The sequence below is a fragment of the Cavia porcellus genome, unplaced genomic scaffold, assembly GCF_034190915.1.
Source record: "Cavia porcellus strain 051 isolate PalLab524CR breed Dunkin Hartley unplaced genomic scaffold, mCavPor4.1 scaffold_8, whole genome shotgun sequence".
NCBI lineage: Eukaryota > Metazoa > Chordata > Mammalia > Rodentia > Caviidae > Cavia > Cavia porcellus.
Window position 1 is genome coordinate 62,717,093 of NW_026947491.1, and position 22,831 is coordinate 62,739,923.

Below are 22,831 nucleotides of genomic sequence, written 5' to 3' on the forward strand. Positions count from 1 at the left end.
TTCTATTTTTATCTTTTGTATATATTGGGCTTCAAAAACTTTTACTTGAAGAAAGACTTTTGCTAAAAGTTTGAAAGTTATCATTTTTACCATTTTACTCTCTAATTTAAATAATGCTTTTTACTTTTTTTTTAATATCAGGGATGGAAGGTAGTCGCGTATTATCCCAGAGATGCATTCTTAATGTATCATGACACAAGTGCTCAGGATTTATGTATGTTGAGCGTAGTCATAGCTTTGGAGGCATATAAAGATAAAAAGTTTGTGTGTGCAAGGAGATTTGAAAGGATTTGGGTTAAAAGAACAGTACATTTGAAGTATAAAGTGACCATAGAGACTGACCTGCGTGGAGAAATTACTAAAATTATAAAGGTAAAGAGGCTTATGAATGGGGACATAGTAGATATAGAAGAACGAAAAGAAGAAATGAGAATCCATTCTTTTCAAGAGAAAACTACTGTTAATATTTTTAAAGACTAGCCTTTCATCTTTCAGATGTTTCCTACCAAAATAGTATAGCCTTTTTTTGGGAAAAATCTTAAAATATCAAATGTTTCCATGTGAATAAATCTGTACCTCTCAGCACTGTATGTTGACTATATAACTTTAACTATGTTTGGCTATTAGATTTTTTTTCCTGTCTCAATTTTGTCAGGAGTTTCCTTATGTGTACTATTTGAGCATTATTTGGTTATGTCCTTCATATATATCCCTAGAAGTACAATGGTTGGATAAAGGTATATGTATATATATTTTAAAATGTTTTGCTTTGCCTGGCTATATTACCCTTAAGAAAAGTTGAACTAATTTATAGTCACAGTAACAGTGTGTATGAGACAGTGGTTTTTCTGAAGATGACATTTTTTTCAGACCTAGTTTGAAAATTGATCAACTTCAGCTGTAGAAATCTGAGTCACCAGACTGGATGGGAGCCCACATGCAACAGGACGTTTGAGAGTAGTATGGTAGAAATCATTATTAGGACCATTTCAAGAATCGAATTGGATGTGAAAAGAATTTCAAACCTAGGACTCAGTGTCTCAGACAAGTTATTCTAAGGTTAGGATTAAATAAACGTATTCTCACTTGGGGATTCAGAAGATTTTCTGCAAAATCACATGAACACTTTTGGAGAAAATATTTCAGAAATCCAGGCAATACTAAGATTTGGAAAGAAGAGTGTGGGAAACAATGGAGAAGTGAGTAGATATATCAGAGTGCTCTCCTGGTAGGTGCAAAACCTTGGAGTCCAGGCCCCAGTAATGCCACCAAAAAGAAAGATCGGATACTTAGGAGAAGTTTGTTGATAACCTCAATAAATAAAAAGCAGAACTAAAGAGTATAAAGAGCAGAAAATATATCTGTAATCTTTAAAAACTAAAATTCTCTACAATATTAATACAGTAGAAGGGGGCAGAGACCAGACAACCTGAGGATACTTTAAATTTCTTGTTAGAAGGAAGATAGACATAAAAGTGATACAGAAAATATCATCAAGTAGAGAAGTAGTGTTACATGCAAATAAGTTGGTATAAAATAATACTAAAATTACCGAGTTCATCTTATAAAAACATAGTCAAATTGTAAAACCTAAGAGCATAGAATGGCTGAAAATGAAAGAATGGAAAAAAGGTTCCCAGAGAAAAACAAGAAATAGTGTGGTTATACTGTTAACAGACCTGTTAACAGACCAAATGGACGTTAAGACAAAAACATTCAAGGTTGAAATGAATTCTACATAGTACTACAAACTATTACCCATTACTGTCAGCCAGTGCAGCAAGATAAGGGAAATAAAAGTACAATGATTGAACTCATTAAAACTCATTTTCAGATGGTATGAGGTTCTGATAGCTGCCTGGCTTCAAGGCAGGGTGCCATGGCGGAGGAGAAACTTGATGGCGTGGCAGGCAGGAGGCAGCTGCAGTGAACCTCGCTTTCCTTTTTGTTCCAGTTAGGCTAGAGCCCAGTTGGTTGTTGCCACTCTCACCCAGGATGTACCTTCCCGTTATCCATATCCAGAACAGTGCTAAGCCAATCAACGGCCTGATTTGGTTATTACACACCCTTAATCCATATTCATACACCCTAGATCCAGCCACCTCCAAAAGCCTCACCTATGAGTGCAGAAGGCTTTGCAGAGACATTTAGATATAAGCCATAGCAGTATCTTCCTCAGACTGCCTTAAGAACATTGTAAATTGCAATCAGAAACCTCAAAAATTAACCATAAAAAAATTAAACGACTATATGATAAATTAACTTACAAGTTCTTCCCATCAAAAAAACAATTGACGAAGGCGAAATGATTACACTTACAGCTAGTGCTAAATTAGTAGTAACAATACATGCAGTTCTGCAAACCTACAAGAACAAACTTCACAGAAAAATAGGCAAAAGACTCAAATAGGTTTTCTATAGAATAGAAGTACATAGGGGACTAATAAATAGCCAAAAGTTTGTATCACTACTCAGAGATCCATAAATTTGGACCACAGTACAAATTTTAAGTTCATTCAACTGACAAAATTAAGGAACCTGACAAGTTTTGAAGATTTTTAATAGACTCACATCTTACTCAAGAGTGTCAAGTGGTACATCCCCTGTGAAAAATTTCATTTTCAAGGTCATACTCATTGAATTTTTGTGTGCTCATGGACCAGCATTTCCACTTGTACGTATATATTTAAGAGAAATGCTTGCAGAAAGAGCCCCAGAATACATATATAAGAATGTTTTAGGTGAGATCTGGGGTGCCCTCACTGGCCTCTCTGCGTGTCTGGAGGACTCTGGATTTCTGCGCCCAGACTGCTGGAGTTCCCTCAGGCTTCCAGGTGCAGTGAAGGAGAGAGGTGGGTTTGAGGCTTCCACATCAGCCTCCCCATTCCCGGCTTCATTTGGAGACCTGCTGAGCTCCCGATAGGTGGGCTGGCCCACACTACCAGCCTAGCCCAGCCTGTTTAGCTGCCGTGCCTGGCCATAGGTCCGCAGAGGAGGAGCCGGGCAGATCTGGGGTGCCCTCACTGGCCTCTCTGCGTGTCTGGAGGACTCTGGATTTCTGCGCCCAGACTGCTGGAGTTCCCTCAGGCTTCCAGGTGCAGTGAAGGGGAGAGGTGGGTTTGAGGCTTCCACATCAGCCTCCCCATTCCCGGCTTCATTTGGAGACCTGCTGAGCTCCCGATAGGTGGGCTGGCCCACACTACCAGCCTAGCCCAGCCTGTTTAGCTGCCGCGCCTGGCCATAGGTCTGCAGAGGAGGAGCTGGGCAGATCTGGGGTGCCCTCACTGGCCTCTCTGCGTGTCTGGAGGACTCTGGATTTCTGCGCCCAGACTGCTGGAGTTCCCTCAGGCTTCCAGGTGCAGTGAAGGGGAGAGGTGGGTTTGAGGCTTCCACATCAGCCTCCCCATTCCCAGCTTCATTTGGAGACCTGCTGAGCTCCTGATAGGTGGGCTGGCCCACACTACCAGCCTAGCCCAACCTGTTTAGCTGCCGCGCCTGGCCATAGGTCTGCAGAGAAGGAGCTGGGCAGATCTGGGGTGCCCTCACCGGCCTCTCTGCGTGTCTGGAGGACTGTGGATATCTCTGCAACCAGGGAGGGTCCACAGGTTCCTGAAGCACTGCGGCCTGTGGTGAGTACCCTAACCCGGCTGCGATTGAAGAACTGTGGAGCTTCCAAGGGGCAGGTGGGCGCACAGTGTCCCTGAGGCCCAGCTTGTCTGGAACTGCGGAGTTCTGAGCAGGCAGAGGAGGGCCACTGGTTCTGTAGGCCTAATGGCTTGGAGTAGCGCGGCGCCAGAGTCCCAGTAGCTCCAAACATAGAAGGGGATTTTCAACAGGTCCTGAGGAAGCTTTCAAATAACACTTGAAACACAGAAATATAGGAAAATGACAAAACAAAAGACCAAATTACAACCTCAAACCTCCAGCCCATCTCAAGAAACCCTAGGAGCGATGTATATAGAAGAAAATATATCCCATCCACCTCATATATCGGACACAATAGCCACTGAAATTGACAAGCAACTCCAGGAAGCTTTAAAGAAATTCAAACTCGAAATAATATCCCAGATAAAAGAAGAAATGATAAAAGAAATGAAAGAGATTCTAAATATATCTAAAGAAAACACAGATAAAAAATTGGAGGAACTAAACAAAAAGATAGAATCCCTAGATGAGCAATATAAGAAACAAACAGAATACATAATGCAGATGCACAGAGATATACAGGAAATAAAAAACTCCACTGAAAGTTGTAAAAACCGCCTTAATGAAAGTGAAGATAGAATTTCAGACCTTGAAGACAGGATTGCAGCTAGTGAACAGGAAAGGAAAGATCTTTTGAAAATAACAAGGAACCAGGAAACAACAATTCAACAACTGCAAGACGATGCAAAGAAGAATAACATAAGAATGATAGGGATTAATGAAAGAGAGGGAGACAACATGAAGGATGTCAGGAGGATATTTAGAGAAGTAATAGCTGAAAATTTCCCAAGCATGAGATCAGAAACTGACATCAGGATCAGTGAAGCATATAGAACTCCAAACAGTCATAACCAAAATAAAACTATGCCCAGACATATAATAGTCACCATCCCAGAAATCCAACACAAGAATAGATTATTAAAAGTTGTCAGAGAGAAAAGACAAATCACTTATAAAGGAAAACCTATCAGAATCACAGCAGACTTCTCAGCACAAACGATAAAGTCAAGAAGAGCATGGAGTGAAGTATTCCAGATCCTAAAGCAAAATGATTTCCAACCAAGACTGATATATCCTGCAAAACTATCATTCAAAATAGATGGTGCAATACGATACTTCCATGACAAAGAACAGCTGAAGAACTTCATGAACACCAAACCAACCCTGCAAAAAATATTGAAAGACAGTTTAGATACACAAAGGAAAAAACCACTAAGCAAAGCAAATAATTCAACAGAACAGAAAGATAAAGATGCAACAGCAGAGAGATAACATTCCTACAATTAACCAGCATTTAACAGTAATAACCATTAATGTAAATGGTCTCAATGCACCAATCAAAAGAAACAGACTAGCAGAATGGATCAAGAAACAAAATCCAACCATATGCTGTTTACAGGAAACCCATCTAACCCAGAAAGATACTCACAGACTGAAAGTCAAAGGATGGAAAACAATTCTTCATGCAGCAGGAATCCAAAAAAAGGCAGGAGTAGCCATTCTGTTTGCAGACAACGTGAACTTTAAACCAACAATGACCATAAAGGACAAAGAAGGTCACTACATACTCGTAAGGGGAAAACTCCAAGAGGAAGAGATAACTATCTTAAATATATACGCACCAAACTCCAGAGCACCCAGTTATATAAAACAATTATTAACAGAAATGAAAACTCAAATTATCAGTAACACAATTGTAACAGGAGACCTTAATACACCACTGACACCAAGGGACAGATCAACCAGACAGAAAATGAGCAAAGAAATAACAGAACTGAATCACACCTGTGAACAAATGGGTTTGATAGACATATACAGAATGTTCCACCCAACAACATCAGAATACACATTCTTCTCAGCAGTACATGGATCATTTTCTAAAATAGACCATATATTAGCTCACAGAACATATTTAAGCAAATGCAAAAGAGTTGAAATCATCCCTTGCATATTATCGGATCATAGCGCTCTGAAATTAGAAATTAATGACAAAGGATACTGCAAAAATTCCGTAAACACATGGAAACTAAATAACACACTCTTGAGTAATCAGTGGGTCACAGAAGAAATTAAAGAAGAAATTAAACAATACCTAAAAGAAAATGAAAATGCAGATACAACTTACCGGAATCTGTGGGATGCAATGAAAGCCGTTCTGAGAGGAAAATTTATTGCACTGAGTTCCCACATCAGGAAAACAGAACGAATACAAATAAATAACTTGATGCTACACCTCAAACAGCTAGAAAAAGAAGAGCAAGTCAAGCCCAAAGCCAAAAGAAGAGAGGAAATTATAAAAATCAGAGCAGAAATCAATGCAATAGAGACTAAGAAAACAATCCAAAGAATCAACGAATCAAAGAGTTGGTTCTTTGAAAGAATAAATAAAATCGATAAGCCCCTAGCCAACCTTATTAAAAAAAGGAAAGAAAAAGCTCAAATTCATGCAATAAGAAATGAAAAAGGAGAAATCACTACAGACCCAATAGAAATACAGAGGATCATCAACACCTATTTCGAAAACCTCTACTCTCAAAAGTTTGATAACACAGAAGAAATAGACAGATTCTTAGAAGCATATGAAGTACCAAAGCTAGATCAAGAGGATATAAAACTGTTGAATAACCCAATCTCTGCTAATGAAATTGAGAATGTAATTGGGTCCTTGCCCACCAAGAAGAGCCCAGGCCCAGATGGATTCACTGCAGAATTCTACAAGAAATATAAAGAAGACCTAATGCCGACACTCCTCAAACTATTCAATGAAATTGAAAGGGAAGCAATCCTTCCTAAGTCATTCCTGGAAGCAAATATTACTCTAGTACCAAAACCTGAGAAAGACCCAACTAAAAAGAGAACTATAGACCGATCTCCCTAATGAACACAGATGCAAAAATCCTCAATAAAATATTGGCAAATAGGATCCAGCAAATCATCAAGAAGATTATACACCATGACCAAGTGGGATTCATCCCAGGAATGCAAGGATGGTTCAACATACGCAAATCAATAAATGTAATCCACCATATCAATAAAGCCAAAAATAAGAATCACATGATCATCTCTATAGATGCAGAAAAAGCCTTCGATAAGGTCCAACACTTATTCATGATAAGAACTTTACAGAAAATTGGAATAAATGGTCTATACCTCAATATAATAAAGGCCATTTATGACAAACCAACAGCCAGCATCATACTAAATGGCCAAAAATTGAAAGCCTTTACTTTAAAATCGGGTACAAGACAAGGATGTCCTTTATCACCACTCCTATTTAATATAGTACTGGAAGTACTAGCCAGAGCAATTAGGCAAGAAAGAGAAATAAAAGGGGTAAAGATAGGAAAAGAAGAAGTTAAATTATCATTGTTTGCAGATGACATGATACTCTACATAGAAGACCCCCTAAACTCCATTGAAATACTCTTAGATACAATAAATAAATTCAGTAATGTGGCTGGATACAAAATCAATACTCAGAAATCAATAGCATTCCTATACACGAACAACAAAATTACAGAGAGGGAAATAAGAGAAACTGGACTATTCACATTAGCAAGCAAAAAAATGAAATATTTAGGAATTACTCTTACGAAAGAAGTGAAAGACTTATACAGTGAAAATTATAATACACTGAAAAAGGAAATTGAAGATGATCTCAGAAAATGGAAAGACATCCCTTGCTCATGGATAGGAAGAACAAACATTGTGAAAATGGCCATTCTCCCAAAACTGTTATACAGATTCAATGCAATCCCAATAGAAATACCATCAACATACCTTATAGATCTAGAGAAATCACTCCTAAATTTCATCTGGAACCAGAAGAGACCTAGAATCGCAAAGGCAATTCTAAGCAGCAAAGACAAAGCAGGAGGCATCACAATCCCTGACTTGAAGTTATACTACAAAGCAACAGTAGTAAAATCAACATGGTATTGGAATCAAAACAGAGCTGAAGATCAATGGAATAGATTAGAAGATAAAACCACAACTACAAACACACTCAACCACCTTATCTTTGATAAAGGAGCCAAGCAGGTTCACTAGACGAACGACAGTCTCTTTAATAAATGGTGTTGGAAAAACTGGCTCTCCACTTGCCGAAAACTAAAACTAGACCCATGTCTATCACCATGTACTAAATTAAAATCTAAATGGGTCAAAGATCTGAATATTAAAACAGAAACACTAAATCTATTGGAAGACAAATTAGGTAGAAACCTTGGAGACATAGGAGTAGGTAGAGAATTCATGAACAGGACTCAAACCGCACGGGAAATACTTCCCAGAATCAATAACTGGGACCACTTCTTATTAAAAAGTTTCTGCATGTCAAAAGAAATCTCCAGCATAGTGAAAAGAAAACCCACAAACTGGGAAAAGATTTTAGTGAACTCTCTCTCAGACAAGGGCCTCTTGTCTAAAACAAATAAAGAATTAAAGAAACTCAGACCCCCGAAATTCAAAGATCCAATCCAAAAATGGGCATCTGAGATGAATATGCAATTCTCAGATGAAGAAATGCAAATGGCAAATAAATACATGAAAAAATGCTCATCATCATTGGTCATTAGAGAAATGCAAATTAAAACCACACTGAGATACCATCTCACTCCTGAAAGAATGGCCAGGATCAAGAAAACCGACAACAAATCCTGGAGAGGCTGGGGGGAAAAAGGAACTCTCCTGCACTGCTGGTGGGAGTGTAGACTGGTACAGCCTTTGTGGAGATCTGTCTGGAGATTTCTCAAAAAGTTGGGACTGGAAATCCCATTTATTCCAGCTATTCCACTTCTAGGCATATTCCCAGAAGAACTGAAAGCATCATACCACAGTGATATATGTGCACCTATGTTTATAGCAGCACAATTTGTAATCGCCAGATCTTGGAAACAACCCAAGTGCCCATCAACTGAGGAATGGATAAAAAAGTTGTGGTATTTCTATACAATGGAGTATTATTCAGCTATAAAGAAGGATCACATTGAGATATTTATCAATAAATGGGCGCAGCTTGAGACCATACTCATAAGTGAAATAAATCAATCTCGCATGTGTGAATACCGAATAGTTTCCCTAATGTAAGTAATGATTCAAATATATAAAAATATGTGGTAATCATGATTCCCCATTAGGTGGCCTTGAAGCCTTATAAAGTTTTCACTCATTAATTAGAAAGGCTTTATTCTGGGCTTCTTGATATGAAAATATTTGAAGCTAGAGTATATGAAGTTTTACCCAAATATTTCAAGGAAAAAGACACTATGGTAACTACTATTAAGTCAGGTTATAAGGTGGTGAAGTACTAGGTTATTGAAACAGTCATGCTGTGACCTCTATTGTTATATTGTTATGTCCTGTTTTATCTCAATCTCCCCCTTATTGTTTCAAAAAAAATTATTTAGTCATTTCTTATGTTTGTCTTAATTAAAGAAAAAATTCAAAAAAATTAGGATATATAAATAGTAACTCTTTTCGATTTCCTATTAACTTGTTTTGAAGTCCTGTAGTACTCCCACGATCTTGTTTTGACTGATTAGACTCTGTTCCATTCTATATGATAGTATCAAGTTTGAAGACATAGGCAACTACTTTGAAGACAATAAGATTCACTAAGATACCCATTCTGGTTTGACTATTGTCTTCTTTGGAAGTCCTGTAATGTTTACAATGCCTAAGTTTTATTGGTCTTGTTCTCTACTGTTTTGTCCAACTTTATAATATCTAATAAGATAGACAATTCTTTTTAAGGAAACAAGGGACAACGTTGATAACCATTGTTGATAAACCTGTACTCTCTTCTAAAAAAAAAAAAATAGTACTCCACTATGCGTGCCGCATTGTCTTTATGCATTCATCTGTTGATGGGCACCTAAGCTGCTTCCATATTTTGTTTATTGTGAATTGTGCTGTAATAAACATAGATATGTAGTTATTCTTAAAAAAAAAAGAATGTTTTAGGAAAAAATCCAAGTCTTCATCTGTGGGAGTTTACTGTGTATGTACATAATGTACAGTCACATGGCAGCAAAATGAATGATCAGTTATGTACAGCACAGGGGCTGGGGATTTGTCTCAGCGGCATAAGCGCCTGCCTGGCAAGTGCGAGGTCGTGAGTTCAATCCCTGGTACCACACACACAAAAAGTTATTTACAGCACAGTGAATTAACAAATATCAAATGAAAAAACTCAGAAAGCTACACGTATCTTAATATTTTTCAGAAGAAACAACTTCTGTACATAAATGAGAAAAAATTTAAAAGTTTAGATAATAGTTACGTGTGGGAGAGGTAGTGAGCAAATACCTAAGTCACCAGTTAGGGTCCCTGGGTTGGGTGGTGAGTTTATGGATTTCATGTAGCATTAAAGTTAAATACTGTACCATAAGAGAAGCATCGGTCCATTGGTGCTGTGTTATGCACCAGAGGCTATGATTAGCCCAGTCATATGTACCCGCACTCCAAATCAATAAAAGATGGTTGCCTATTGCTGACTTAGATATCAGAAAAGAAAGCAAAGAAATCAAGTCTGGATCTTGGGGTTTTTGACGAAGTAATTTATTGAGATGGGGAAATTTATGGTAGGTCAAATTGAAAATTATGAATTCAGTGCTAAGGTTATGTCAGGAGATAAGCTCGGGAGTAATTAGCCAAAGGACCAGAGGACATGTTAGGGGCATTTTAGAGAATGAAATACATTCCTAAGACTACATTTACTTGGGAATGGGGAGAGGAGGACAGGGGAAGAGAGTGGAGAAAAAGAAGGAGGAAGGGAGGGGAGATCCAAAGAAAAGAGGGAACTGAACGGGTAGGAACCACAAGGCAAAAGAGACGGAAGGGTTAGCATGTTGGCTTAATTTCCATGCTCGGGAGTATTTCTAGAGACAATTTGTCAAGATTACCAATCCTCAAAAAGGACTTTTTGACAAATTTTTATCAATAAGGTTAGAGTTGGGAAGATTGCCTGGCTCAACATTTGGGGGTCACTCAGGACCCCTACATTCCTGTGTTGTTTTTGGTTCCCGAAGAACAGTATCAGTCTACCAAAACCCCTCCTAAGGTGGATCCAATCAACCTAGCAATATGGCATGGAGATGCAAAGAAAAAGAATATTCTGCAGTTGAACAGCTCTGGGATGACTGGAACAAAACGCTTCCTCTCTAAAAGTTCATGGCTTTTTATTGGCCAGTCAGGGAGTTGGGTGGCGGTGGTGGCAGAGTGCATAGGGAAAGAAAACTTCAGGCACAGAGGCCTCCGGTTAGCAGTGCACAGATAGTGTTGATACAAGGCTGGCACCTTTACTGCCAGGAGCACACTCAACATAGCCAGCTCTCCATAACGCAGTAAATGGAGTGAAGGGGAGATCAGGGACAGGTTGAGGAAAGGCTTTGGTTTTCAGGAGGGAGCAGCGTGGTGGTCTCCCACATCAGGCAGGACCCCACTTCTCCCGGTCTTTTGATGAAGACTGAACCAAGTGTTCTCCATGGGCTCTCTCTCCATAATACAGACACTGCCTTTGAGCTGGGAGGAGAGATTTGGTTTCTAAACATTGAGTCTCCTTAAAAAAGAACTTGCAACCATCTACCAACCCAGTTGGCAACTTTGACACTAGAGTCTTGTGTGTTTTTGCTTTATGCATCCTAAGTCTGAAACAGGTCTGTTTTTATTCAGACGCTTTTTTTTTTTTTTTTTTGGAAGGTATTCTTTGCGATACTTTTCTACAGATGAAGTGTATTTTCTATCAACCACAGTATTTAAAACTAGCAAGACTTCAAAGCAGTATGAGTATGTATTCATTCTAATATTTGTTATTTCTCTATTAACAAAACTTACAGTGAAAACTTGGTCAAGATTTTCTGTTGCATTTGGATTTTTTTTCTAAATGTGATGGGAAGCCACTAGAAGTTTTAAGTGATACTGATTTTTGTTTTGAAATGACACTTTGGCTGCTGAGTTAGTGATTATAGGAGGACAGAAGTGAATACAAGGATATCAGAAAAGAGACTCCTGCAGGATCCTGGTGAAAGATTCCTGGTGGCTTCCCTGTGGTAGTAGTAGACATGGAGGGCAGTGGATGAACTTTAGATATATTTTGGAAAGTAGTGTTGAAATCTGTTGATGGACAAGGTGACCTCAATACTTCTCTTTCACAAATGGACAAATTAACTACACAAAAAATCAACAAAGAAATATAAAAGTTGGACCAAACCTTTGAACAAATGGATTTCACAGATATCAACAGAGTGTCCCACCCAAACCCAACAGAATACACATTCTTTTCAGCAGCACATGAGACTTTCTCCAAAATAGACCAGATGCTAGGTCACAGAACATGCTTCAGTAAATGCAAAAATATTAGAATTATCATATCCATATTAGCAGATCATAGTTCAATAAAACTAGAAATCACTGGCAAAAAACACCTCAGGAACTATGCAAAAACATGCAAATTAATGTTTTTCAATGATGGGTCTATGACCATGCACTAAACTAAAATATATCAAAGACCTAAATATTTAAACAGAAACACTGAGGAGAGGACGGTGGGGAGCCCCTGAAGCCACACAATGGGGTTCTTCAAAGTGGCGGCTTGCTAGGGGATCGAGCGAAGAGTCTCTCCAGAGAATTCATACTAGAAGCTAAAAAATGACAACATGGAGAGGGCCAGACAAATCGATAGCGATTCTTATTAACCAAGACAGTACAGCTGGAGGATTTAAAGTCGTGCTGAGACCGTGAACGCTGATAACGGGAGGCTGCAAATCCCGCGCCTTTAAATCAACAAACTGACCCGTGGACCCAGCGGGAAAAGCTGAGTTGCTTTTGGGGACTGCGGGAAACTGAAACCCGGGCCGGGACTCCAAGTAGCAGCCAGTACTGCACCGCTGCACCAGAGTGGATGTACAAAGCTCTGGCATTTCAAATCTAAACGGTGCACAGATATCTGACCGTTCAGCACTGTGCCGGGAGCACACGCTGTGCATTGTTCTGCACTGTGCTGGGAGTGCGGGAAAGGTGGGCAGCTTGGTGTGCGGTGGTCCCGGAATGAGGACCTGCACCGGACTCTGGTGAGTACTGGGAACCCCGCGGCTGCTGGGGTGGGCCAGAGAACAGCTGGCCCGCCACCACGGGGAAATCAATAACACAGAGTCTGGTGCAGACATTTTAGCCTGCGGCAGAAACTGCAGCGTGGTGACATCACCAGGTCCCCCTGTAGGGAGGGCTGGTGGAAGACATCTTGAATCCTGGCAGAGCCTGATTACTTGCTGGCTTCAGCTCCACACAGAGAACTTAGTGGGAGACATCTTGGTTTTGGGTGGATCTGCTATTCTGGTGCTCCTGTCACAGAGAGGTTTGGAAGAGAACGGCTGGGATTTGGGCAGAACCCTGTGCCATAGTGACATTACTCAGCTGCTTCTGGTACAAAGAGAACTGGCAGGAGCTACTGGGGCTAAACCAAGCCTCTGCTTGGGGCCCAATAAGCGGATACAAAATAGTCACAACTCAGTGACAACCAGAAAGTACAGCCTAATTTAGGAACTAACTGGCACAGAGGCTAGAGACTAGCCTGTACCGCCCCTGCATCCCAGCCTACCCCAGATAACAGTAAATTGGGGAGGACAGCAAAAACTCAAGCCAGCACGCTTCTGAAAGGCCCTAAGCAATTTGGAGAGGGCCAGAGAACTCCAGGACAGTCTGAAAGAAACCAGAAACATGACAAGAGATAAAAATTAAAAAAAAATCTCCAGCTGCCCAACAGGAGGAAATAAGCCCAGGAGAACTAAACACTGAAGAGAACAAGCACAGTCACCATCCTCTACTCGACACAGCATCAGCCGAAATTAAAAAGTACCTACATGATCTCATAGAGGAATTTAAAGCTGTACTCCTGATCCAAGTGAGGCAAGATATAAAGAGATTAATTAAAGAAATGACAAGCCCCGCCCAAGAGAACACAGATGGAAGAACTGAGGAAATCAGAAAAGAAAGAGAAGCATCTGAAAAAGAATTTAAGCATAACTTAGAATACATGAAACAGATCCAAAGAGAATATCAGGAAACTAAAAACTCCATTGAACATTGGCAAAATGCCTTGACAGAAACTAAAGACAGCCTTCTGAAACTTGAAGAGAGATTTAGGGCATATGAACGTGAAAGAAAAAGCCTCTTAAAAATAACAAGGAACCAGAAAGAAGCAATTCTAAAACTGGAAGATGACAAAAAGATACATAACCTAAGAATAAAGAATGTGAGTGAGGAAGCAGGAACATCTAAAAATGAAATACAAAAAATATTCACAGATATATTAAAGCAAAATTTCCCATGTATAGCAAAAAGAAATGATATCCAGATAAAAGAAGCATACAGAACACCAGCTACCTACAACCAAAACAGATCTACGCCTAGACATATAATAATCGAGATCCCAGAAATCCACCAAAAAAACAGAATATTAAAAGCAGCCAGAGAAAAGATGCAGGTTACCTATAACGGGAAATCTATCAAAATAACAGCAGACTTATCAACACAAACTCTTAAGTCAAGAAGGGAGTGGGGAGTAATATTCCAAGTCCTGAAAGAAAAAAATATGCAACCAAAGTTCATATATCCATCAAAACTCTCTCTAAAAATTAATGAAGAAATAAGATACTTTCACGACAAGGAGGAACTGTGGGAGTTCGTGGCCACCAATCCAACCCTACAGAGAGCGCTGAAGGACATTACAGAGAAAGAGAGGAAGAGATATCAGGATTCCAGCAACAGTGGCAGAGAGGCCTCAGTGAACGGGGCAGACAATGGAATGAGGGAATAAGGTGGACAAATTATAGCAGAAAAGTGGAGTAGCAGACATGAGGCAGGGACGGTAAGCTAGTCTTTAGTATAGACAGCTCTGAAACTATATTTTTTTAAAAAGCAGAGGTCATTGCTAATGGTGTATAATGATTTAAAAGACACAGTAGTCCTAGTGCCATATTTAGATTGAATTTAATTTGTTCTGGTCTGTCCACACATGTCAGATTTGAGGACACAGACCTCTAGAACCAAAAGTAGCAGGTTATACCATGGTAACTATCCTTACTTTCCTATTGACTTAGGCTGAAATCCTGTATTACTTACATTGTCTTACTATGACTGATCTTAATTGTATCTGAATCATAAGACTATTGGTTGGCCTTGACTGATTCTATTTGAAATCGGTATGCGTGTTAGAATCAACCCTAAAAGTAGAGGAAACTACTCTGAGCATGACAAGATGTAAAGGATATCCATACTGGTATGAATCAGTAACAGCTCTCAAATCCTACAATGCAGTCAAAGTTAAGTTTTTATAAAAATAGGTGATAGTATGTTTAACTATAATAAGCCAGTGTTGTGGACAAATCTACTGAAAATAACAAGAGAAAACATAGTAGCTACGGAAGATCATTTATATTGTAGTTTTATATGTCTTATCTATTGCATGTTTTTCTAGGAAATTGTTTTGCTGTCTTGCTATGACTTGGTTTTCCCTATAATACAGAGAGGATAGATATATAGGTAGAAATTCACACATGGGTTTTTTTTTTTCTTAAATTATTTACGGGAACAGATTATATAATGCAAGATGTAAGGAACAAATACTCTGAGGAAGAGACGCTGAGAAACCCGAGGCTTATTTTGTAGCATTATAATATAAATTCTAGCAATCTATTGTTTGCTGATTATAATAACATTGGACTGGTTTCTTCAGTTCAACTTCAGCATATGCAGAGATGGGGACGGCTATCACAAAGAGAACGAGAGATGCGATGGTAGTTGCTATTGTCTTCCCTAATTTGGAACTTGAGGACCTAAAAAGACTTCATCATCCTGTAATGATTTGATTAGTTCTATAATATGCAATAAGTATATAAAGTGGGTGAAGATAGGGACAACTATTTGTAAGAAGCTAGAGACAGATAATGAAGATCTCCAGTGGACTTGCTTTGATCTGTATTTCTTTAAATTGTTTTTTTTTAAATGTTCTGTTCTGTTTTGATATGGTTAATCTTACCCTCTTTGAGATGTAAAACAAATGTGTAGGACTGATAATCATATTACTGAGCTTTTGTTTGATCATAGAGCAGAATGGTTTGTAGGGTCACTTTTTTGAATGTCATTCTAAATACTTTAATTCTATAACCTGAACAGCTATTTCGAAGATGACAATGTGTAATTTATCAACTGGCAATTTCTTACCTTTTGTTTGTCTGTAATTTTGTATTATTTCTACCCTTTTTTTTTATCTCCATGTATTTTTTTTTCATTTCCTTTTCTTTAAAAAAAAAAAACAGAAACACTATATCTGCTGAAAAAGAGTATAGGCAGAACTCTTTTGCTTTCTTTTTTTTTTAATACCAGGGATCAAACTCACAACCGCTTGACAGGCAGGCACTTATGTCACTAAGCTAAATTCCCAGCACCTAGGCAGAACTCTTGAAGACACAGGTGTAGGCAGAGATTTCATGAACAAAACCTGGATCCTACAGGAAATATTTCAAAGAGTCAACAACTGGGATCTCAAAAGAAATCACCACCAAAGAAAAGACAACCCAAGTGGGAAAAATTTTTAGCCAGTTTTCTCTCAGACAAAGGACCCTTATCTAGAATACAAAGCATTAAAGGAACTCAGACCCCATAATTCAAAGATCCAACCCAAAAATGGGAATCTATTCAGATTTATATTTATTCAAATACCCATTTCCCAGATGAAGGAATGTAAACAGCAAATAATTATATGAAAAAATGTTCAACATCACTGGTCATTTGAGAAATGCAAATTAAAATAACCCTGAGATTCCATGTCCAGAAAAAAATAGCTATCTATAATAAATGCTGTAGGGGCTGTGGGGAAAAGGAACACTTCACTGTTGGTGGGAATGTAGACTAGTGCAACCACTGTGGGAATCAGTATAGAAATGCCTCAAGAAACAAAGAGTAGAGATTTCATTCAACTTAACTATTTCCTTTCTGGCTATATTCCTGGAAGAATAAAAAAATCATACATTAGTGATATATGTGCATACATTTTTATAACAGCACAATTTCTAGTAGCTAAATTATGGCAACAACCCAAATGGCCATCAACCAAAGAACAGATAAAGAAGACATAGCCTTTTTGTACAATGGACTATTACTCAGCCATAAAGAAGGGTAAACTTGAGACTTTTATATGTAAATGGATGCAATTTGAGGCCATATTTACAAGTGAAATAATTCAGACTCACATACAAACATCGTATTGTCTCCCTGGTGTGAGAAATTGAAAGAGTATAGAAAGTCCAAAATATACAATAGATATTGTGAAATGGGAAATTGTTCAAAAGGAAAGAGAAAGTAGAGTGAGGGGAAGGGAAAAGGAAAATAAAAAAGTGATACTGCTAGTTTCTTTTAGTTCATTGAAAAGAAAGGTTTGTGCTGGTATCATGCGGGAAAACTTATCCTCATATCTTATACTCTGAGTAACTACTTTAAAGATCATAGTATGCAATATATTGTCTATTGTTATTCTATTGTTTTGAAGTTTCGGGTTTTTTAAAATAAAATTTAAAAAAATAATGGGCTGCCCATGAAGCTAAATAAAAATGACAATTATGTAACCTGGTTAATATAAAGAATTCAACCACAGTATTATTATCCAAGGCAAAATAGATATTTACATACTGTAAGAGCCAGTTATGTATCACCCTTAATCCTAGAGAAGAATTCCACAATTTTGGTATAAGCATTAAGACAACCCACGTATTGACAGCCAATATATATTAAATGTAATGGCTATAGCTTTGCTAATCATAGACAGAAATCTAACAGTAATTTTACAGAGTTAACATAAAAACTAACATAGCTTTATTGTTATACTATTAAAGATCCAGGGTTTGGGAATGAGGGAGTGCAAGAGAAAATCTTTGAAACTTTTGACTATGATATGAGAAGAAGAAGCAGTTCAAAGGAGCCTACTGGGAAGTAAAAGGATGTTTATAGAATTGGGTAAGAGAAAAAATGATGAGAAATAGAAGGTAAAGGGAAAAGAAAAAAATTATATAGAATAAAAACAAAAAATAAAAGAGAGAAGGAAAAGAAAAGGGAAAAAATAAGAGATAAGAAACAAAAAGGAGAAAAGAAAACTCCACGAACCCCAATAAATGAATGAAGAAAAGAGAAACAAAATTAAAAGCAACACACACACTCATAAATACAAAACCTTTTCTGCGATTTTAAACGTGCTTTTGCGGGATCTAAAATTTTGGGGTAGCATTTAAGTCAAGATGTGTTCCTACTCATGTGGTAGATAAAGAAGGCTCTGAAACCCCAGCTCCACACTGAATGCAGGAACCAGCAGGCTGCAGAATTAGGGTAAAGGTACCAATTCTGAGACTTCTGAGTCCAGAGCAGTTCAGGCTGAGTCTGGCACCTGGCCGTGGGGTGGGGTCTGTGGCCTTTCGCTTAAACCGTTCAAGTGGCCTCTTGCTAGCCTGACCACAGCTCCCTGACTACATCTCCTGTGGCTCTCAGTCAGTCATTGTGGGAATGTAAAACTGGGAGCCCTGAACTGAGGCCACCCCACGGCTATTCTGAGTGTGGGTTCAGCCAGCACCTCCCTGGGAGCGTGTACAGCCAAACACTGTTCAGAGATATGGTGGGCACTTGGACTGGAGTCACTTTCCAGCTGTAGCCACTCACAGCGTCTGCCAGTCTGTTCCACGGCTGCATTTTTCCCTGAAACCCTCTGGAGTACCCCAGTTTCATTCTGTCTTAGTAAATTTGGTCTTTCGTGAAACACCAGCTGCAATCTGGAGACAAAGTGCAGGTGGTTCCGTTCCGATTCTATGCTCTGTCTTCAGTTTCTCTGTAGGTTTTAACTTTCCTGTTAGTTCCTGGTTCCCAGGGATCTGCTTCCTTCTTTTTTTCTTCCCCAAGTTGTTATTTTCCAGGATGTGGATTCCAAACCTCAGTTTTTGCATATCACTCCCTGAATTTGGCTGTTAATTATAGGAACCTTGGTGGATTTGGGGGTCCTTTATCTAGAGAATCATGTCATCTGCAAATAATGGTAACATCTTCCTTTCTTATATGTATCTCTTTTTTTTTCTTTTCTTGGCTGATTGCTCTTGCTATTTCAACACATTGTTGAACAATAATCATCACAGTGGACATCTTTGCTTGTTCATGATTTTAGAGGAAAAGTTTTCAATTTTTCCTCAACATGATGTTGGCGTAGGCTTATAAAAACGGCTTTTATCAGATTGAGATAAGGTCCTTCTGTACCTATTTTCCTCAGTGTTTTTGACATGAAACAATTTTGGATTTTGTCAAAAGCTTCTTTCTGCATGTATTGAGATGGTCATGTGATTTTTGTCTTTGCTTTTGTTTATGTGATGTGTTACATGTACTGATTTGTGTATGTTGAACCATTCTTGCATCACTGTGACGAAACCTACTTGGTCATGATGTATGATCTTTTTTGAGAATTTGTTATATTAGATTGCCAGTATCTTATTGAAGATTTTTACATCTGTGTTCATTAAAGAGACATATTTATTGTCTGATCTGCTTTTGCAGTCAATAATGACTTTGAGCACACTCCCTTTCAGTTTCATTAAAGAACTCAAGCAGTATTGGTTTTAGGTCTTCTCTGAAGTTTTTGTAGAATTCAGCAATGAATCCAGCTGGACCCAGACTTTCCTTAATTGGATTTTCATTGCTGCTTTAATTTCACTGCGTGTTATTTGGATTATTAGAAGTTTTTAAATATTCTCTTTCAAAAAAAAAAAAACTATCACTAGAAATGCCATTTGACCCAGCTAGTCCCTTTACAAATAGATTCCCCAAAGAATTAAAGACATCATATTAGAGTGATTACACGCATAGCCATGCTTATAGCAGCACAGTTCATAACAGATAAATCTTGGAAGCAGCCTCTATGCCCATCGAGAGATGAACTGATAAAGAAAATGTGGTATTTAAACAATGGAGAACTAGTCTGAGATAAAGAGAGAGGAACTTGCGTCATTTGTAGGAAAATGGTTGTACCTTGCTTGAGACCACAGTAGTAAGTGAAATAAATCAGACACTTATATGAGAAACCTACACTATAATAAAGGACAAAATAGAAGATAATAGGAAGAGGGAGATTGGGATCTTTCTCAAATGGGAAGAAGATCAAGAGATGGGAAAACAGGGCCAGGGATTCAGCTCAGTGGCTTAAGCACCTGCCTGGCAAGTACAAGGCCATGAGTTCAATCCCTGGTACAAAAAAAAAAAAAAAAAAAAAAAGAGAGCGATGGGGTAGAGAAAGGAGTGGGTATGAATAAAGGAATTAAGATGTGCTGTGTGCCTGTGGGACTTCCCTGCATTCCCACACAGGGAATGCAAAAATTATTACTGCAAACAGGTACTAATAAAAATAGAAAAGATATTATCTATGTACCACTCCTAAAAATGAAAAAAAAAAAAAAGGTGTGGGCCATATAAACACCATGATCAAAGAAAGATAGGAATATTTGTTATTCACCAAAAGGGAGAAATTTCCATTTAAGTTGTATTTGCCACCAGAGGGATTGTACCCTTAGCCAGTTTCTCTTCATACTAATTAATACAGATATATTTCCAGTTCTTGTAACAACTCCCTTCTAAAGTCTTTCTGCTTTCCTCAGATCTCTCTGAGTTTACCCAGCCCGCTGCTGTTTGTTTGTCATTTTCTGGACCCAAAGTGCATCCTGAAGGCCACAGGCTTAGTGTTTTCACGTGTGTTGTTTTTTCTGGACAAAGTTTTGGTTTCTTTTTCTGTTCATTTTGTTTAAAATCAGTCTTCAATTTTTATTAATGAGGAGACTTAAAATTGAAATCTGTACTTCAGCTTCTCTTAAAATTGGCCATTTGATGACACTGAACCCAAATCCTTCAATGACAAATCTTACGAAGTTGAGTGACCCTGCCCATTGGGTGCCATGTCTGGTAGCAGGGCATGTAACTCTCTGATTTTCTCCATGCCTCACGGCCGGATTGTCTTCCTGACACCGCAGCTTGGGTCAGCTGTCAGTTATCAGCATACTTGCATGGCTAGCATTTGCTTATTTTAAGCCATTTGACTTATCTGTCAGGACCTAGAAGTATTTTAATTGGGATTCTAACTGTAGCTTCTCAGCTCAATACATTGAATCTAATTTCTTTCTCTCTGACATTTTCGTCACTCCTTACTCCACCTCTGAGAACTTGACATCTCAGTAGTGGCCTGCTGGATAGGATCCAGAGTTTCCGGTGAATTATAGTGTGCTGACTTACTTCCAGTGGCCTTCAGAAAGCTTGCCTGCATGTTTCCCTTGGAGTTTAAATTTAGCCAGAAATATGTTTTATATGTTTTAGCATATTAACTCATATGTTATCTGAAGATATAAATCTTTCAAAAATTCACTCTAACTTTGTCCTTGCATCATATATAAAATCAGTAGCCAATTCATGGGTCTATGTTGCTGTACTTCAGCCTTTATTCCTGCCCACCTGGATTCTTGCAGTAGCTTCTTAACTGGTTTAACCTGCTGAATTCAGTCAACACACGAATACAGCTGTCTCCTTGTGTTAGGTACGATTACATCATCCCTTGCAGCCACCCAAAGAGAGATCATCAATAGATACATTTAGAATTAATGTGTGGACTCAGATTACTTTCAGAATCTCACAACTTGTTTGGCATTTTCCAACCTTACCCCACTGTACCAGGCACACAGTTCCTACGCCTGTACTCTCTCCATTGCAAGCCCTTACCTCTGTATTTAAAGACAGATTCATTGTTTGAGTATTTTCAAATCCCAACTGTTTGTGGCACCTTGCCAGATCTTCTAAGATAAAATTAATCTTTCCTTTCTCTGTCCTTTTGGGATGTTTTCCCAGGACCTTATCGGTCTGCCTTGAGTTACCGTTATTTGTGTTTTTCTTCCCTCTACATTTGGGTTCATTGAGGGCAGGGACCACTATTTACTCTTCTTTTTGTTTCCTGAAACCAGCAAACAGCTACATACAACTCTAATTGAAGCAAATTGAAAATTCACTGTTTTAAACAATTTCAGGTGTCCTCATAGATCTGGGGCCCAGTGTGACCTTTAAAAGAGGTTGCTAAATCTCTTTTTTCCCTCCAAATAAAATAAATTTACTCATTTTCAAGAAACTATTCTATTTGCATGTTAAAGATATATATTTGGGTATACTACATAACCTATACTAATTCTTTAAAAAAATTTTTTATTTTAAAAAAGCAAAACAGAAAAAAGGCTAGGATTGATAAAGAATTTTTAAAAAAAGTAGGGAATTAACACTAGTTAATATATTGCATATTGTTGTCTTAGAAGTTGCTGTTCAGGTTACAAAATCTAGGCACAAAAGTGATCAGACAAACAATGACAGCATAAACTGTTCTTTTTGGTGAACTAACGCAGATAAATAGTATAGTTATCTAGGCTACATAAACAGACATACATTTATATGTGTTTACCAACATACATATAATCCTTTTGTCTCTTCCTTTCCCCTATTCTAGTCGATTTGTCCTTTTGAGCACCTTCTTTCCCTTTCATTATTCAATATCTATTGTATATTTAGGATCTTATTACTCTTTCAGATTTTTATCTTTTATTATTTTTTATACTAGGGAGACAATATGATAGTTACAGATGTGAGTGATTTATTTCACTTATGGGTGTGGTCTCAAGTTGCCTCCATTTACCTATAAAAGCCTTGAGATTATCCTTTTTATAGCTGAGTAATATTCCATTGTATAAAAATGCCACATCTTTTTTATCCATTCTGCAGTTGATGGGCATTTTGGTTGTTTCCAAGATTTGGCTATTACGAATGGAACAGATTAGAAGATGCAGATACAACTACAGACACTTCACCACCTTATCTTTGACAAAGGAGCTAAACATGTTCACTGGAAGAAAGATAGTCTCTAATAGATGATGCTGGAAAAAATGGCTTTCTACATACCAAAGGCTGAAACTAGACCCATGTTTATCACCATGTACTAAAGTCAAAATGGATCAAAGATCTAAATATTAAAACAGAAACACTAAATCTACTGGAAGACAAGTAGGTAGAAATCTTGAAAACA